Below are 19367 nucleotides of genomic sequence, written 5' to 3' on the forward strand. Positions count from 1 at the left end.
AAACGTACGTACGTTGTTGCCAAAAAGATTACTTTTTGTGCACAGCACAATAACAAGGCATCTGTTGTTTCCTATTATTTAAAATGTCCTCAAATAAACTTTCAACACATATTTAGCTTCTGTAATGTGCTATCAATTAAAACCAATTACTTTAGAACACGATGTGCAGATCGTGGATCATGAGCTATTTCTGTTGGATTTGTTGGACGAAACTGAAGACCATGTATGAACATGTGAATGCAGGAGGGAAGAAAAGATAGATGTTCGGGGCACTAAAGGCTTTTCCATCTTGATTTGTTATGCTAAATATAATTGATAGTATCTTGAATATATCCTATTATATATTAGACTTTAAAAGAAAGCAAATTTGAATGAACACTGAGATTGTGGATACTGGCAGAATGATCTGTGCTTTACAGCTCAAATAACAACAGAAATCACTTTAATGTTGCTACAATTTGTGCAACATGAATCTCACAAGTAACGCATTGGGAACAGGATAAGGGGATGCGGTAGAGGGGGGGCCTGAAGCAAAAATGGTGCACCGTCATGTTACTGGGGCCTTGTCTGAACATGAGGAATTCATCTTGCTGAAAGTCGAGTGTTTGTTACACAACATGAGCCCAAACATGCTAATTATGCTTTATCGATTCAGTAATGACATTCTTGTCCACTCTATCTCCACAGGGTGCCCCACCCCTAACTCGATCCAGATGAGCTCCATCATGTCATACTTGGAGGGGAACCAATCTTACATGACAGAAGTGGGTGGGTATTTCTGTACTTCTGATAAAAATGGGGAGAGTAGGAAAAACATTTCTTAAGGGACACTCTATTAAAGAAAAGGCATGAGGCCTTTTCCACAGCTGTTTTGCACATTGGCCTGAGTCAAAGTGCACGGTTGGTAATGGAGTGATAGGCCGTGTGAAGGCTCGCTCCACTGAGGGCCATTTTATTGTTTTCTGGGTGTTTAAGAAGTACAATAGCAGACTGCACACACTCACGTCTTTTTCTGTTTGTTTCTCACACCAACAGACAACGAAACTCCAACATGAACATAATCAAATATGTGACCGAGACATTACGAAACAAATGATCAAATGAAAAATACAGACAAATATCGCTTTTAAAAAAAATGAAATAGTTAAACCCACTTTTATAACTTACTGTATACGCATTATCAAAAGCAGACAGTGTGTCACCACTTGCTGTTACTGCAACATTTTGTGAAAATTGAAGTTACATAAGCTTGCACTACTGACAGCCAGGCCACCGTTTAGAACCATGTGATCCAAGGAGCCATAATAAAAACCCTGCCAAATGAAGCTGACAAGAAGCAGAGAGTGTCCTTTTTTTTCTTTTAAATTCTTAACAGGAATTCAAAATTCTAGGTAAAATTAAAACTTTGCCTGAATCAATAAACATCCAATCAAATAACTAGTTCTTCCAGTTATGTACTGTTATTATGTATCGTGAAGAAAAGTGGCGCTGTGACACAATGAGTTATACATTTTCTTTTCTTTTTTTTCATAAAAGCTGCACTTGAAGAACAGGGGTTTATGATAACGATGTAGAAATTTAAAAAGTCTACCAATCTGAGGGATTATTTCACAGTTATGCTAATATATATTTGCATGAATTCTTTTGCGATTATTCATTCCATGATATCTTATCTATTCAGTTAAGTTGGAACACTTTTACAAGCCAACATGATCTCATGACGCATTGTGTAATAGCTACAGTGGTCCACAGCATGAAGCTTTGCAGATTTACAAAGAAAGGTTTCAAAAATGTAGCATGACTACATTTTCCACATTCATCTCCAAATATCTTTAAGTGATGACATAAATGCTCATCATCTACCCACGCTCTCGCTATGTGATGACATTCAATAACGTTGTGTTGATATTTCATGACCTCCTCACCTCTTTCTACATGACAATGAACACAGGGTTACAAACTGTTGATTTTGTCACTCGTAAGAAGGAGCGGGGGCTGTGGATAGTGTTACTCTGCTGACTTTAATGCAAGAGATCACTAGTTTGAGACTCATTCTGCATGATAATTTCCACAATCTTTTCACTTCTCCTGCTTGCAATTCTTTACTTTTTTTACTTTGATTTTGCCCACAAATGGTGAGGGTTAGGAGTTAAATGTACACAGGTTTGAGGTCAGGCTGACGCTTCTTTGAATATGTTACCATCTCATACACTGTGACAGTACTTCATTTTGGACATGTGGATAAATGTATCTATTACACATGTTCTGGTGAAACTTGGTTGTATGAGCTCAGCAGAGTCCCTGATACATGAATAAATGCTGAAATTACCTAAATGAGTTGCATGCATGAAAATTAAAAATGGATAATCATAATAATGATAATTTCATTATTGTGTATATAATGCAGTGACATCTTGTGGCTCAAACTGCAAAATGCAACAAACAGAATTCCCCCACCACCCTCTGAACCACAGTGCCCGCAGTAAACATGACGGACCCATTCCAGAGCCACTGTTGGGTTTCTCTCCTCTGGTTGGCTGTAGCAAAGTGGCTTGAGGCTTGATGAGGACCTGCAACATTTCTGGAACTAATTTAGCTTAGCAAATAGTCAAAACTTAAACAATTGCAAAAAATTAATCATATTTACGTCAGTGATTAATGAAAATAGCTCCTCAGAGATCCAGCTGTCATGACGGTCAACTTTGCTCAGAGATCAGGGGGACACTTTACTTTTCCATTACTGCAGGAGCTCCAGTCTATGCAGTCCATACAGCAGCAATCAGGTCTGAGCAGCGACAGGCCTGAAACAGCTCAGACTCCAAACACCTCAAACTCTCTCTGTCCACCAGTTCCCACAATTTAACTGCCTGGCATGTAAGGAAACTCATTCCACAACTGTGCACTTCAAAGTTCATTTGGATTTGTGAGCTTCACATGCACTGATTGCCTCACTCCTACATTAGAGTCAAGAGCAATACTAAAACAGGCTGTAAAATTACAGTGTGACTGTAATTTTTAATGCAGTTTCTGATGTTCGCTGCGCAGCACAAGACTTAATGTTTCCTTTCCCCACAGCCAAGCCTTGTTTCTGTGCATGCTCCACTAATCACTTTGCATTTTCACTCAGCAGCCCCTTAGTCCAAATACAGACACAGTAAGGATCATCTGTGATGCAAGTGATTATGAGCAGATGGAAACGAGACAATGTAAATTTGTACAAAAGGTAAAAAGAGAGGAAAGAAGAGAAAAGGGGAGCTCAGACCACAACAACATAAAGATGGTTCAGCTTAAAGGATGTCTCTCTTTCAGTGTCCCTGTTCTTTCTTTTTCTGAAAGGTCACTTTCCTCTTTTTTCCAGGTACTCTAATTTTCACCTTAAAATTTCACATCAAAAGGAATAACGAAATGCGCCAAATGGTTTGATACACATAGCCATTTGTGATGTCAGAAAATGGGCAAGTACTTTCGTGAATACCCAGTCAGTCATTGGATGAACCATCTGTTTGCCATAATTCATCACAAGCCCATTTAAATCAGTTAGATAAGTGTCAGTGAGTTTATAAACACAGCAAAAATCATCTCAGAGCACGTTACAGAGTTCAATACCACTCCAGTTGAATAGAGTCCAATTCAGTCCGATTAAAATCCAGTTAAAATAATCATAATCCTATCATAATCCAGTTCAATCCAATTCAGTCCAGTGTTTATAAGTGTATTCATAAAATTCATGAAAGTAGCCAAGATCAAGATCACATCCAAACTTGAGTTCGATTCAATCGCCCGTCCTGAACAGCGGAGGGGAGAACTCCTGTTTAACAGGAAGAGACCTCCAAAGTATGTGCTCTGTTTTCTCACATAGTTATGACTCATAACTGAAAACCTCCACATCCCAAAGCCCAGTGCCTCAACTAGACCACCATGACCGCAGTTTTTAAATCTCAAAGATGCTGCTTCCAAGAAAATAAGAAAATTTAGAATCAGGGACAGGGACGTCTGGGTTTCTCTGCTCAGGCTGCAGCCCCTGTGACCCGATCCCCGGAGAAGCGGAAGATGATGGAAGGAGAATCAATTTTAGGTCATTAGATAAGCCACTCAGTACAAACTCGTCAGTCAATATTTAAATTGACTCAACTAAATGAGTTGTATTTTGTTATAAATGGCTTTTAATGGCCTTCTAGGCCATTTCTTGGTGCTAGCTAGTGAATTTAATTGTTGTTTGAATGGACAGACCAAGTAGTCCACAAGCAGAGGGTGTTCCACAACCTGACAATTCAAAGTTGTTTTTTTACTGGAATCTGCATATAAACCATCTTTAAATAATTTGTGAATAACTTCTCTAAAACACCCCCACATAAGCTCACAAAAACCCAAAAGGAAAGCAGCAGTATGTCTTTGCATTCACCTTCTGATGGAGGACTGATGCAAATGTGGTTATTTAATGCGATTTTACGAAAGCTGTGGGAGCACTTAAAGTCAATTAATGTTCTCAACCATAAACAGCTTCACACATGTATTTAAAAGGCTTTACCAATATCCACCATCCATTCGCCACTATAATAACTAAAGAAAAAGCTTTCACAAACCAACCAAATTTCTCCTCTTTAAAAGCACAATAACAGGCAATTATGAGTTGAGGTTATGGTCCAGGGATTCACCCCCAGCTTTCTCTGCCTCCAAAACGCTAAGACTCTATTAGTTCACACCTTGTAGCACAATGAAACATGCTTGCGCTAGTTTTACAGGTCTTGGCCAGTGCTGCTCTGAATCCACACTGACCAGTAAAATCCTTAGAGTGCACAGTGGAAAGACAAGGTAGTTGGCCTGTGTGTGCAATCAGATAAAGATTGTCAGGATGGGAGAGATACAGGCCCTCGTAGCGCACACCATAATGTCACCGAGTGGAACAATGAATCCATGGAAAAGACACATAATCCTCATTACAAAGGGTTTGGTGACTCTTTTTATGACACATGTGACTGGCGAACAATTATGCATTCTCTAATCCCACCAACCAGCCAGCAGCCAGCCTTCTGGACGTTAAACCTTTGCAGTTAGACTGGAGCCTCATGTCAAAGTCCTCTCTCCAGCTCACACTTTCACTCTCACTTTCCCCATCATGGACCATGACAAATGTGCCCATGCATAGACCAATATGCTCTGATTACACTTGAAAAGGATAATAGTTGGTAAATACCTTACACGTTATTTTGATGCAGCTGCTTTTATTATTTTCATGTTTCCATGGTCACAAATTATTTGAGGCATATCTTGTGAAAGGCGCAAAGCTATCATGCTGTGTTTTAAGGCGGAGGAGACAGAGTAAACTGTCTGGTGAGCTTCTGCTCTGATGTAGTGTCCCTGAACCATCTTGTACAGTTGGCACCACAGCGCATGTATGGGTGCGTGTGTGTGCATTAGAGTGGTAAGAGATGGGGTTCACTCAGTGACCCTGTGTAGGGCTCCTCCAGCAGCCTGACAGGGTTGGCTGCTCCTTCCCTGGGACCACTGGCTCTCTTATCCAAATTGCAGTCAAGCTTCAAAAATAAAGAGCCCTTGAGACCCATTCGCCTGAACAGTCAAACCCTGCACCGACAATGCGTCACAAACTCCACACTGACACTTTCATGGCTGATTCTTTTTTCTCTTTGTTCATTTTTCTCTCTCATATATATTCATATGTGTTCTTTGACCTTTAGAGAATTTTCACAATTGTTTCCTGCCTCACTCCCTTTTTTCTGATTCTACATTTCGCCCTATTATAGTTTTTTTTTTCCTCCTCCCTGTCTTTTGTGTTGTTTTTCTGTTTTTCACTGTTGATTTCTATGGTGACAGTGCACTTATCCAGGAATAATGGAGGCTGGGGGATTAGGAGGCGTGAAGGCGGATGGATGGCTTTCTCATAAATAGGTAGGAAACTCCAGGAGCTGGGCAGATGGGATCAGCAGATGTGTGACATGAGCTCAGGCTCTAATTGGAGACTTTTCTATCACTTTGATGTACCAGGAGAACATTTGTGCAGAAAAAAGAAATGATAATATGACGCCCACTGTATTATCTCATTTAAACCAAGAGGCCGCTCTGAATCACCACTCAATCCCTGTCATAAGTAAAAACAAGGAGACACACACCACAAGCGCCTCTCCGCTCCTACAGGTAATGACGCCCACAGATATCACTTGCAGGCTTCACTTGTGGCGAGACTCCACGCTTGACACGACCCCATCCACTGCAGCTCCAAATGGAATCTACGCACAGCGCAAAAGCCTCAAGTCAAAACACATCAACCCGCTCAAACACACAGGAGAGCAGCAGAACGGGAGGTCGAACAGAAACAAGTTCAGTATGTTTACAGTCTGATGTGACTTGTTTGGAACATGACCGAGGGCTGTTGGTGGGTTCACAGCCATGTTTCACTGCAGTGTGCAGTCATTCTTACACAGTGTAATGAGGGAGTTGAATTTCGACAAGCGGTTTTGTCAAAGGAAATGCCATCCTCTGTGGTGCAGCGTTCCTGGCTTTCAGGGAGCAGCAGACAGAGAGAGTGTAGATCCAGGCTCTCTGTGTGTGTATGTGTGTGTGTTTGAGTTTCTTTGAGAACCTAAAACATCCAGTGGCTGCTGCACTCCATAGTTGCCTGACCGCGGCAACCACAGGCGAGCCACAGCTAAGCCTCCAAAGCCAATTAAAATGTTATGAAGTGGAGTGCGCTTTATTTATTTATTTATTCCTCCTGGCAGGGAACAGCCACACAGTTACTGTAACCCCACAAAACTGGCTGCGGGTGTCAAGTCTCTTCCTCCTCCTCCAGCTGAATGTGGGAAAACTGTGAGTGTTGGTCCCTCAGAGACCTGGCAGGACAGACCAAACCTCCAGTTTTTTGCAAGAGCCAGCTGACAGAAGAGGGAAGAAGGTGTGTGAGCGTTCGCATGAGGAAGACATCAGACAGGCCAGAAAGGCCTCATCGCTTCCCTGAAACCGGCCCACTCTCTGCATACCGAACATGTTGCGAGGTGACGCACGGTGCACTGACCACATGACCCTGCATCGTCACAGCAAAAGGCTGCAAACACCTGCGCCTGCGTGCATTGTGCAGGGGATTGCCTCTCTTATAAAAACATCCTGCAGGCCCAGCTGAAAATACAAAGCCGCCCCCAGCAGCCCTCGGCTCCCCACGCTGTGCCGCAAGGCCGACACCCCACTTCTTCAAATCTCACACACATCCCCACCCTCGACCCCCAGCATCCCCAAGGGAACCACAACCGTGCTTTTACCAGGCTGTGCTGGTGGTGTGTGTTACAGGTGTTTGAGTACAGAAACAGCAGTAAAGCCTCGGAAATACTGCCGCTGAACTCGCTGTTGCAGGCGTGAGAGAACATGCTTTATATTGCCTTGGCAACATGTTTATTTATTTGCTGTTTTATCCTTTGCCCCGACAAATTGCCTCTCCCCAGAGTTCACTGCATAAGTCCATGTACAACGCCAACACCCTGCACATGACAAGGCTTCACCTGAAGCAATACCCAACTCCTGATGTAATCCACCTGGCCTCACTCTGCAGTACAAGTGAGCGTGTGCACTTGGTCTGTGTGTGTGTGTGTGTGTGTGTGTGTGTGTGTGTGTGTGTGTGTGTGTGTGTGTGTGTGTGTAATTTCTTGTCTGACACTGTGTGTGACAGTGTCTCCTGCCCTGCAACAGGAGGGATTACAACTAATTGTGTCCACCGTCTTGTCTGGAGCGACTGCTGTGAAATGAGTCCTTTGTCTTCCTGTCTCTCATGCACACAGACAGAACACACACGCACACACACACGCACACACACACGCACACAGACCTTCAGGGCACCTCTGCCTCCTGATTGAGGAATGTTTTTCTCGCTCAGCCGTCAACATAAGGGGGAAATTGTTTGTGCATGTGCATGTGTGCAGGCTCAATAAAGATAGTCAGTAGAATACCTATGAGAGGTAAAACAATATGTCATGTCTTTGCAGGGAGAGGAGACAAAGTAAACAGTAAGTACACTGCTAGAACAAGACAACCCTTTCTGAGATCAGGTGGAAAGTTCAACAGCACGCATGTTGTTATCCATAAATTAATCCAAATCTCTTCATGACAATGGATCAAATTTTTGTCATTGTGTTACTGTTGACAAAAAAGATGCACACGGTTGATCATGTGCATATGACCGTTTGCCTAGTGATGTCTTGTTGGGGGGGGAATATCAGCCCTTTTATTAGGGGCTATTCAGTCCGCGTATGACCAGAGTGAGATCTTACTTTGCACTGTTGGTCAGATTTGTTTCCGGTGTGTGTCGCCCAGGAGTAGAGGGTTTCCAGTATGGTCGGCCTATGATTTCATCTTTGCTTTTTGCAGATGATGTGGTCCTGTTGGCATCATTGAACTGAAACGTCCAGCAGGCAAGGGTGCTTTGCAGCTAAGTGTGAAACAGCCGGTATGACAAGTAGCATCTCCATGGCTTCGGAGTAGACTTGGAATTCACCGGAGAGATTGTGACATGGGAATGTCTCAGTGAACCTGCAGAAGAACGGGCAGAAGAGGCTGGGTACACGTAGGTATGGAGAACTCTGCTCAGACTGTCCCCCCCCCCCCCCCCCCCCGTCCTGGATAAACTTTAAAAAAATGGATGGATGGATGAACGGATGAGAGATATATAGCATTGGAAAACTATCTACAGAACAAACTGTAGTGCAATGGAATTTCACTTCTTTATGACCACACATCAAATTGTGCTGTTTGGTAAACTTGAGAGGCCTTAGATTGCTGTGATGTACAATATGTCTCAGTGAACAACAAACACCCATGGATGAGGTTATGAGCAGGAATCTCGTAGTGGAATTAGGAAATTCGGATTTCATGCTTTCAAAGAGAGAGCATGCATTGCTCTGACGCTTCTGGATGAGAAATAATAATGCTAATGGTGCTCTTGTGGGATGATGAATGTGTGAAGAAGTGCGTTCAGAGTCCAAGAAGTGTGCAAGTCATGACTTCCCTGAAGCGCATTCGACCCTGGCAGAAACATTAACACTTACCCTCAACTCTGGAAGGAGTGAGAACATTTGTATTTGTCAAAGTTGTGGAAAAATGTAAGCCATTGAGATTGGAGCACTTGCAGAAGCAGTCCTCCAGGAACAGCCAAAGTCCTAAAACCAAAGCAGAGGACTGAACATTTTGGGTTCATGTAAATAAATGTGTCAATAAAGATGCAGCAGCTAAAGAACAAAGAAATCCAGATTACTTTTGGAGTTTTTCAGTTATTTAGATACATAACAAAAAATTTATTTTCCTCAAAAGCAGACAACAGTATCATCCAAAGAAACTTGAAGCATAAAACTTTGCTTGTAGATGATCCATTGCTATAACCTACAAAAAAAAAATCTAATTTTCACAAAGATGAAAAAAAACTGGACTATAAATAATAAATAACTTAAGATCAAGTATTAAATATCTGTATCACTGACAGATAAATAAGACTCATGAAGGCTAGCCGCAAATTCAACATGGCAGACTCACCAGGTGCTGGCAATTGCTCATCAACCATCCAGATCCAGATATAAGGCGCTCTTTCCTGGGATCTCCCTGTTCGCAGCAAGCTGCATCCCACCACCTCCCCATCTCGACCCGATGTCTCAAGTCCTCGACATCTCCTTCCTTCGTATGAGTCCGCCACCAGGTTCGGGTCCCAAGGGGGGGAAGATATTCAGCATCTATCTCCCTATGCCGGACTTGCAAGCTCACAGCGGTTCAGCTTGCATGTCCTCCGCCGGGGCCCGAGCGCCAAAGAAATATTGACAATAAACCTCGCAATTGTCTCCCTATCTCTCCGTGTGAGTCTCTCCAGGTTGAATTGAGATTTAGTTTATGGGCAGATATCATGACATCTGTCCATCAATTATGCTTAAGAATTTCCTTTAGAATTCACTGGTATATTTCATTGTTTGCCAGCAATAAGTCATTCTGACTCTCATGCAGCATTTTTGCAGCCCTGTCATGCTGACGTGGTTTTCACTGTTCTTGTGATCATGGACTTGTGATTCATAACATTAGAAGATGTGACATAGGCTTTTAGCTGCTTTGAAGTTATGGTGTGATCATTTGTCATATTTATCTATTACACATCTTGGTGTTGGAGTGATCTTTGTTGGTTGACTTGTCCTGCAAAGATTAAAAATGGTCTTTGATTCCCTCCATTTTTTTATAATCTGCTGCGGATTGGTGGAGTCCAAACTATTCAGATATGGTCTCATAACCTTTTCCAGCCTGATGAGCATCAACGGTTTTCTGAGGTCTTCAGCAATATCCTTTGTTATGGCCATGGTGTACTTCCAGAGACATGTGTTTTGAAGATCTGACTTTGAACGATCACCGTTCTTCAAATAAAGGAGGGAATGGTCCCACCTGAATGTCATCCCGCTGAAAAGAGATTTCAGAAAACACAGTTGTTTCTTATACTTAATCAATCATTGTCTGTTGTTTAACTGGGTTCTTGCTATCTACTTTTAGAAAATCAATGAAATTTGGGTGACATATATATTTATAAAAATGACTGTGGGGTTTAATTTTGCACTCGAACTTTGGCTTATTTTACATAAATAAGGACAGATTCCCATGAAAAGAAGGTAGAACAGTTATATTTAAAATTGGGTGACAGATTGCAGTGGATGGGAACCAGGGTATATTTTATTTCAAAGTGCTGCACACATACCATCTCATATTAAATAGCCTCTTTGATCCTCCTTGGTAAAAGTGGAATTCTTTTTCCCTTGTTTGAAAAATCAAGCAGCGGCATTCTTTCCAATCAAGTCTACTGTATGATCAGGCACATATTTGTCCTCCCCACCCCTCAACTCAATCAATTCCTCTCGGAATTACAGCATTGTTCCATGGAAACTGCTCAACAAGAGCAGGTGTTTTGGGCTCTCCAGCTGACTGCCAGACAGAGCATGCTGGTGTGCAGCTGACTGTTCGTGTTAATGGGAAGTGACAGGGCCTCTGAAGCCGGGAAAGAACAGAAGATCATTCCACTTTCCAGAGCCGCTCTAAGAGTTATCAGGTTAACTAAAGGTTAAACACAAATCTGAGAAAAACCCCTTGAATCCAGCATTAATTGTTTTTCTACTTGACAAGTTCAACCACAGTTGATTAATTGTTATAGTATTTTCTGCCTAAACACACACATTTTAACACTCACTGCTGTAGTAAATCATACAAAGATAAAAGTTCAACATTCTTTGATAATGCTGCCATAATAAAGCAACAAGATGTATTACCGATATTTCAGCTCTCGGTGCATTTAAAGGTATAATTTGTCAAGATAATGCTTTATAGGAGCATGAAATAATGCTGGATGCCATAGCCTTCATGGCACGAATTTATCTGCTTGATGAACATTGAAAAATATCCATAAATATCATTTGTCAAAAAAAAAGCCATTCATTTGGTGTGCTTTCCTCTTACTCATTTCTTCAGTGTGGCTGTCTTCTGCACAGTAATTTCAGAGACATGAGAGTATCAACTTTGATTTGACATCCATCCCATCGCAGCAGGTGTTTTGAAAGCTGAGACACATGCCATAAATCCAATGAAGAACATGTTCACAGGCAAACAAAATGTCATCAGTCCAACCAACTACCAGGTTTTCGATCAAAAACAGAAACCAGCAAGAATCTTGCTCACATCTGTTTCTTGTGATGTCGCCGGACAAAAGTCATGAAATCACTCACTACAGCGAGGCAGGCAGGGATGAAGGGAGGGAGAGAGTCAAGAGTCAATGTGGTTCCAATAAGTGAGCTATAGATAAACCTTCATTTATCTGAGGCTTGGCCTTGAAGAACAAACGTTAAATTCACACCACTGGTAAATAGAGTCTTCTTTAATGAAAGCAGATACCTCCAACGGTCCTGGACATCATCAACTGTTGGCTGTTTTCAGCCGGAATCCAGACATGATGACAGAATGAATGGTAAACACCACAGAGGGCGCACGCAAGGCCCCAACCTGTACACCCCAGGCTGAACCTCTGACAGAATAACTGAACAACCTGCCATGGCAGCCTGGACGGGGAACAGACAGGACCACATCTGTTAGGCTCATAACTGGACCTATCCGCACCAAGTCTGAGGCCCTACGCTGGAGCAAAAAAGCAGAAGTCACAGCCACCTTCAGACTTCTTCCACACTTCGCCCCCTCATCCCAGCACATCTAGTTCAAATAAACCTGCACGTATTCCGAAAAACATGATACCCCTCAATAAAGAACATGCTGTATTTGAATCTCATTGTCTGGACAATAGCACCTAATACTGCTCCACAGAGCAGTCTGCTGAAAGATGACAGCACTGCTCAGTTTAACTTTGTGTCAGTGTTTTAATATTGCAAGGCGGACGACATATGAGTGAAACCTTATGGGCCAGGTGCATCCGCAGAGCGGTCAGACTCTGACTGAAACACAGAGAGAGGAGGCAGACAAAAGACGGGCATTGTGAGGACAATGAAAAAGCCATGTGTCTGAGGGTAGTTGTGGATCCCAGGGTCAGGGATGTAAAGTTTCATAAAGCAGTGATCACTCTGCAAAACCTAAACAAGCCCGCAATTTGAACATCACCGCTTTCCACCTTCTCTGGAAAATGGCTCATGTCTGGGCCTCTGGTATGTGTTTATGGATGGCTGTCCACCTGACAAAACCATCGGCAGATATATGAACTCCTGTCACAATCCGCCTCAAAGGTTATGCTCAGATCTTCCGAAGAAGCTGCCGCTGTGTGTGTTCTGTCTCCATCATCCTGATATCAAGTTCAGCAGGCAGAAAATGTGCTTATTACCATAAATAACAACCACCAGGCAAACAATGTTTGTTTCGCACAACATTGTAAAGTCACCCACAATCCCTAATCGTCTGAACAAACCAAGTTACAGAAATGTAATCCTGCCACCGCTGCACTTCACAATCACAAAGGCCACAATGTGTCCCTTCTTCATAATCTCATTTCTTTATCGACCAGATGGTAAAGATGTGGACTATTTGGAGGAGAAGGCAGCTTAAGTCTCACTTTTTAAGCCAACTCATGAGGACTGGATACATTGAAAAATTGGCACATTGCTCACTTAATTTGAAATAGTTTTCATGGCACATGAGACCCTCTCACCCCCCAGGTTCCTCCAGGGTGTTCCCGATTGATGTCATGAAAATAAATGACTCTTTCTAGCTTTACAAATAAGAAACCAATGCGGTTCAGAAATCCATGATATAATATATAATATAAAGAGTGAAATGCAACACTGTTTGATGTTGGAGATGTCCTGGCAACAATTTCACCAAGGTCTCGATTACAGTTGTGGACTTTCGGGTCCCAAAGTGACCCAAGTAAGAATTTTGGAGTTGAAGGGACTTTTGAATTGAGTATGGTCACCAGTAAAAAGTCATTCAGATTTGACTCAAAACTTAGCCATATCTTTTGCTACAAGATGAACATGTGTGTGAGAGAGACATGCTGCTAAGTGTCAGCACATTTTAAAGGGTTAAAAAGAGGATGAAAAGCGGCCTTTGATGTTTGAATTTGTTATAGTTTGAGAGTAAAGTTACAGTGACAACTGTCATCGCTGTAACTAACATACAGTGCAGACATAAAGTTTAAACACTTAAAATGGAATAACCACTACATTTTTCCCAACAGTGGTCCACATCCAGTTTTACAGCATGACAAAACAAAAATGTCCTCTGTTTTGACATTTACAACTGAGCTCTGCTGCATCCTATTTCCATCTATGATGCTTGAGGTCTTATTACAACTTTCATGATGTCCATCTCGGCCTAACTGAATTCACTGGACATCATTTTGAAGGCACACGGCTGTGAATATGTGAGACATGAAAATGAGAAAACTGCTGTGGACCTGTTATACACAGAAGGGGGCAAGGCACAGATCCAAAGGTCTGGGCACTATCTTTTCCTTAGTTTTTTTTCCTCTAGTACCAACAGACTTTGTGAATCTGTCTGCCCACCCAAAGTGTTATAACGAGCCTTTGTCAGACAAGTATCTATGAAACCAATGGTCACACACTGAGAAATTAAGATGCAGTTATGGTTCCAAAAAGATAAAAAAGGATTGTCGCTCAAACTTTATTTTTGTACCTTCTTATCTGTGCCTTTGAAAAAGCGAGTCTGCATCCCTTGTAACAAAAAAGTTTCTACCTTTGTGCTCTAACACAGAGACGTCTCCATTGGAAGCAGGAGTCACATCCATCCATCCATTATCTATACCGCTGAATCCGTCGGTCGGGTCGCGGGGGGGCTGGAGCCCATCCCAGCAGTCAATGGGCGAGAGGCGGGGTACACCCTGGACAGGCCGCCAGTCCATCGCAGGGCCACACAGAGACAAACGAGACAAACAAGCAGGAGTCACATCTACAGTAAATTAAGAATCATCCGTGGGAGGAAGTCAAAATACCCAGAGCCAATCTAAAGAGACAGGAAGAACATGCGAACTCCAAACGGAAAGGTCGCAGACAGAATTTGAACCTGGAACGCTCTTATTGCATGGTAACAGTGCAAATATTGTTCGTATCCGTCTATATGTAGTATAACTTCCCGTTTTAAGTTATATAACAACAACACATTTTTTGCATATAGTTGGTATGACCCTGGCTTTTTTACTTTCTATGTGATCCTTACTGTACTAATTGAAATAGCCTGTTATGTGAAACTTTTGTTTGGAATTCTGATCTATGATGCCATATGACCAGGAATGCCTGGAAGACAAGATCTTGCATTTCATTGGACTTTCCTGGCTAATTAAAGGACATTAATTAAATCAAACCACCACAACACTGTGGAACTGTCATCTATCTATGAAAAGTTTTGCCTATTCATTAGTCTATACCTTCAAGCATTTCCATTTTCCCACTTTGTCAAACTCAACTAATACTCAGTTTTCTTGCCTGCTGCTTTTTCAAGCCAATCAGTCTGATCGCTGTGCTTTAAAACTCTCCTCTACTCAGTCCCCCTCCAGGCTGACTTTCACGAAACACACCTCCACCCCATCTCCACCTTTTCTGATTCCAGAGAAGCCTCATCAAAACCGCCTTCTATGCACTTAATCTGCTCTTCCACCACCAGTGTGTGGACTCCATTGGTGTTCCTGGCCAATCCCCTTTCTTTGTCACTCCTCCAGTGAGCTGATACGTCAGTCTAATTGCCAAACAATAGTGTCTCAAATTCAACTCACGTACAACGATAAATTCAGTCTCCTTACTGAACTACCTCAAGTTCTATGTCTGCTCCTTAAAGGGTAGATTTATGAGAACCAAATCTTTGGGTAAGGGAAACTGAGCACGTATCTCTCTGTGTATATGAATGAGACTGAAAGTTGATTTGTGGAAATGGCCAAACCCTACAAAAGGGAAACTATTATGCAGCACAGCACTAATCATGCCTTTAAGGCAGAGCCAGACAGAAGCCATTCCTGACTAAACAGCACCTGACAACAAACAAGGAATCTTCAAAAAGCCAACTAAATAACTCTTCTAATCTAATATTCTAATATGATCAGAAAGATTATGAATTATGAGATTGATCAAATGGTCACAATTCCAACACAGTGTGGGGAGGAAACCAGGCCTCTGCATCAGCTCATTAACATCATACCTACGGTCAAATATGGTGAAGGTGGCATCATGCTGTGCCGATGTTTTTCCGGGACAATTCTGTGAGACTAATCCATGCAGAAAGACAGATATATGGTGAAAAATATGGAGCAAAATTGTGGAACCTACATACATAGTACTCAGTTTCTTAGGTTGGGAGGAATGTTTATATTTCAACGGGACAATGACCTGAAACATACACAGAGAAAAAACTCTGTGAATGTCCTGATCTGAACCTGGCACAGAACCTGTTGAGAATTATTTGGGAAGTGTTTTTTTGTCTACCAAATTTTACATAGAAATGAATATGTTAAAGGAACACATCCAAACTCATTTTGCACTTTTCTCTCTGATGAAACGGCAGTTTATGTGTACATAACACTGAGGCACAAATATCTATCTCTGTTCATCTGTTTAGACACAAAGCTGCCTCCAAGTCCTTTATGAAATGCAGCTGTTGCCTAAACAAGAGCTGAGAGACCATGATAATTAATAACCTCATTTGAGACTCACACGCAAATGCTGATATGAGCAAGTTCAAAGTCAAAACACACGCAATGCTGTGACGATTGCCGTTTTGTTTTGCAAGGGTCAGCAAAGTGTTATGCCCATGTCTGTTGTGGCTGGAACTTAGTTGATGTTGTCTAAGTTGTATTGATTTCTTTTCTTCTTTTTTTTTTTTTTAAGAATTGGAGTCATAGATTTCAAAGACTTAAGGGGAACATTAGAGTGTGAAATCAGAGAGCTACCAAACTGGTTGTGGATCAGCATCTGTTTTTGGAAAGATAAACTCTTTCTCAAGCAATTACACAAGAACTAAAGAACAAGCACATGAATTTGGTTCTTCTTGTTTTTCTCTCAATTTACAGTGTGACCAAGGTCTGGCTGATGTGTTGTCCTGGCAGCACATTTTAACAGGTTTGTGGGACAGTCAAAGTCATACTTTGATGCTCTGGGAATGCTATAACATATGAACATGTACATGAAGGGTACAAAGAGAGCAGCCTTGTCTATAACAAGTCGTCAGTGCCTCGTACTCTATTATGTTTGGCTTTTAGAATCATTCAGGTCACAGTTTAGTCGTTGGACATTTAAGTAAATATGAACATATCGAACCGGTTTGAGCTTTGCCTAAACTAGAAGAACCAGGGGGAAACAGCCTGAGAACCACCTACCCCACACATCCACACTCCCAACTCATCACATACACTTGGTCAGCACATTGAGTATTGGCTTCACGACCTTCATCCCATTTTTCATTTCATAGAGTGCTGATCACCTGCATTTTGCTGACTGCTAAAGTCTGTGTTTGGGGAATTGAGTGATAATGGAGGGCCCCAGGCCAGGCCTGTAATAGAAGCATTTGTAACTGTTACACTTTTGCTTTAGAAGTTTTTTTCAGTTGTAGTATGATGTATATTGGACAACCCTCATTCTCCTTCTGCCATAAGTGTGCTGTGAATGTTATGTTGAGTAACTCCTATTTTTGAGTCGAGGGGACTACTCTGTGTATTGAAAACTTACACCAAAAAGTCCTGACCAAACGATCTGGTGAGTAAGAACAGGTTGATCTATAAGCATTTCAAGCTCCTTAATAAAGATACTTTTCAAAAAGTTATATTTAGGTCATTATCATCTGATGGATTCCAGTTTTTACATGTAAACGATGTCTGCTCTTCACTTGCCATATTGATAATGGTGTTCCACTGGGTTCTGGATTGGAACCAATTTCATTAACCCTACACATCCTTCCTTTGGGTAATATCATCAGGAAACATTGGATAAACTTCTACTCTTATGCTGATGACACTCTATCTATCTGTGCAGACTTGTCTTGGACACATAAAAACTTCGATGACCTAATTTTCTATTGGACCCAGGAACAACTGAAGTGGTTGCTCTTGGTCCTAAAAACCTAAGAGATCCACTTTCAAACCACACAGTTAATCAGAAAATCTGGATCTCATTACTTGGCCTCCAGTGTTACTGTGAAGAACCTCAGAGGAAATTTTGACGAGGAATTGATTTTTTTAATTCATATGCTATTTAAATGGCTTTCTTTCATCTATGGAATATCACCAAAATCAGGAGCATCGTTCCTCAAAGTGATGCTGAGAAACTGCTCTATGCATGTATCTCATCTTGGCTGGCCTACTGGATTGCCAATTTAGCTGGGTGTCCAAATAATTCCATAAAAATGTTTCGGCATTCGAATGACTGGCACCTTCAGAAGAGATAAAATCTTCCTTATTATGGCCTCTCTACATGAAGTTTAGAAACCAATTTAAAATCTTCCTTACAAAAAATAAAGTTCTAAATTGCCGTTCTTTCCTTTTCTTAAGATCTTATGGCAGATCTTAAGTTCCCCACAGCTCTACAAGAACTCTTAGCTCCATAACTGCAAGCTTACTTGTGTTTCCCAGAAATTCCAGGTCCAAAATGGCAGTTCGGTTTTCAGGCTCGTCTCCTGTAGAACCAGCTGTGGCCGACATCCCCTCTGTTTTTAAGATGAAGCTTGAAACTTATCTTAGTAAAAGAGGTCATATTTTTAACTTTTGTGTGCATCATGTTTTGATATGCTTTTTTTTTTAGCCTTTTTATGCCCTTGTTTAATTGTAGTTTCTTTCTATAATTTACTGGTATTTACTGTTAACCGCTTTGATTAGTTTTGTCATTCATTTGATTTAGTTATTGTTTTGTTTTAATTCCTTTTTTGTGTTCTTTCAAACTATTCCAAGTTGCATTTTGCTGGAAAAAATGCCATATTATTAAGAATTAACTTATTGGTTGGTTGGTTGGTTGGTTGATTAGTTGATAAGTAATTGAAAAAACAATCAAAACAAATGTTTATCTCAACTGTATAATCGGTTTAAAATGTCCTTTCAAACCACATAGGCAACTACTCCTCACCTGGCTCTTCAAATTCAACTTGCTGGTATTAATGTATCAAAGCGGTATTGATTTTCGAAGGAGCTGAGTGTATGAATTAGTGGCATTTAGCGCCACAACAAAACTACAAGAATCAGTGTTTATTTTGTCCACTCCAGGCTACTGTAGAAACATTACTATGGAACAAAGCAACATCGTTAAATTGTACAAATCACAAAAAAATATCAAACTGCAGAAATCCAAAATCTACTTGTCTACTTGAAAAAAAATAACATTTAGGGAATACTAAAATATTATTTGGTGGAATTATGAGGCCGCACTTTCCCCATTGTGTCCGAATTCTAAGCTTGTTTAAAAAATCCTAAAATGCATTTCCACAGAAATCTTTTGATGTAGCTCATTCTTTGTTTATTTTGCCCATCATTGGGTTTTTGTTGTTGTTTTTGTTGTTTATTGTCTTGAAAGATATCTTGATAAGACCATTTTGTTTGGGTTTTATCTCATCTGGACAAGTTTTGCAAATACTTTTTGGATTTTTGCGACCTATGCGACTGGAAGTATTAAATCAAACTCTCAGATAGGAAACAAAACATCCGTAAAGCTTTCTAACTTTGCACACTTTGATCCTGAATTCCACGAACAAATCTAACCTCCGAAACTGTCAACCAAACTGGAAGTGCAACATAAAGACGCTGCTCAAAATTAAATGGAAAATCAGACTAAACCAAAGAGGCTTTGTTCCTCCACCATGTGTCTGATAGCTACTTTTATCTTTGCCCACATTTTTCCCCCTTCTAATCCCCTGCATGTCGACTCAAACAA

Source organism: Odontesthes bonariensis, chromosome 13 (genome assembly GCF_027942865.1).
Source record: "Odontesthes bonariensis isolate fOdoBon6 chromosome 13, fOdoBon6.hap1, whole genome shotgun sequence".
Taxonomy (NCBI): domain Eukaryota; kingdom Metazoa; phylum Chordata; class Actinopteri; order Atheriniformes; family Atherinopsidae; genus Odontesthes; species Odontesthes bonariensis.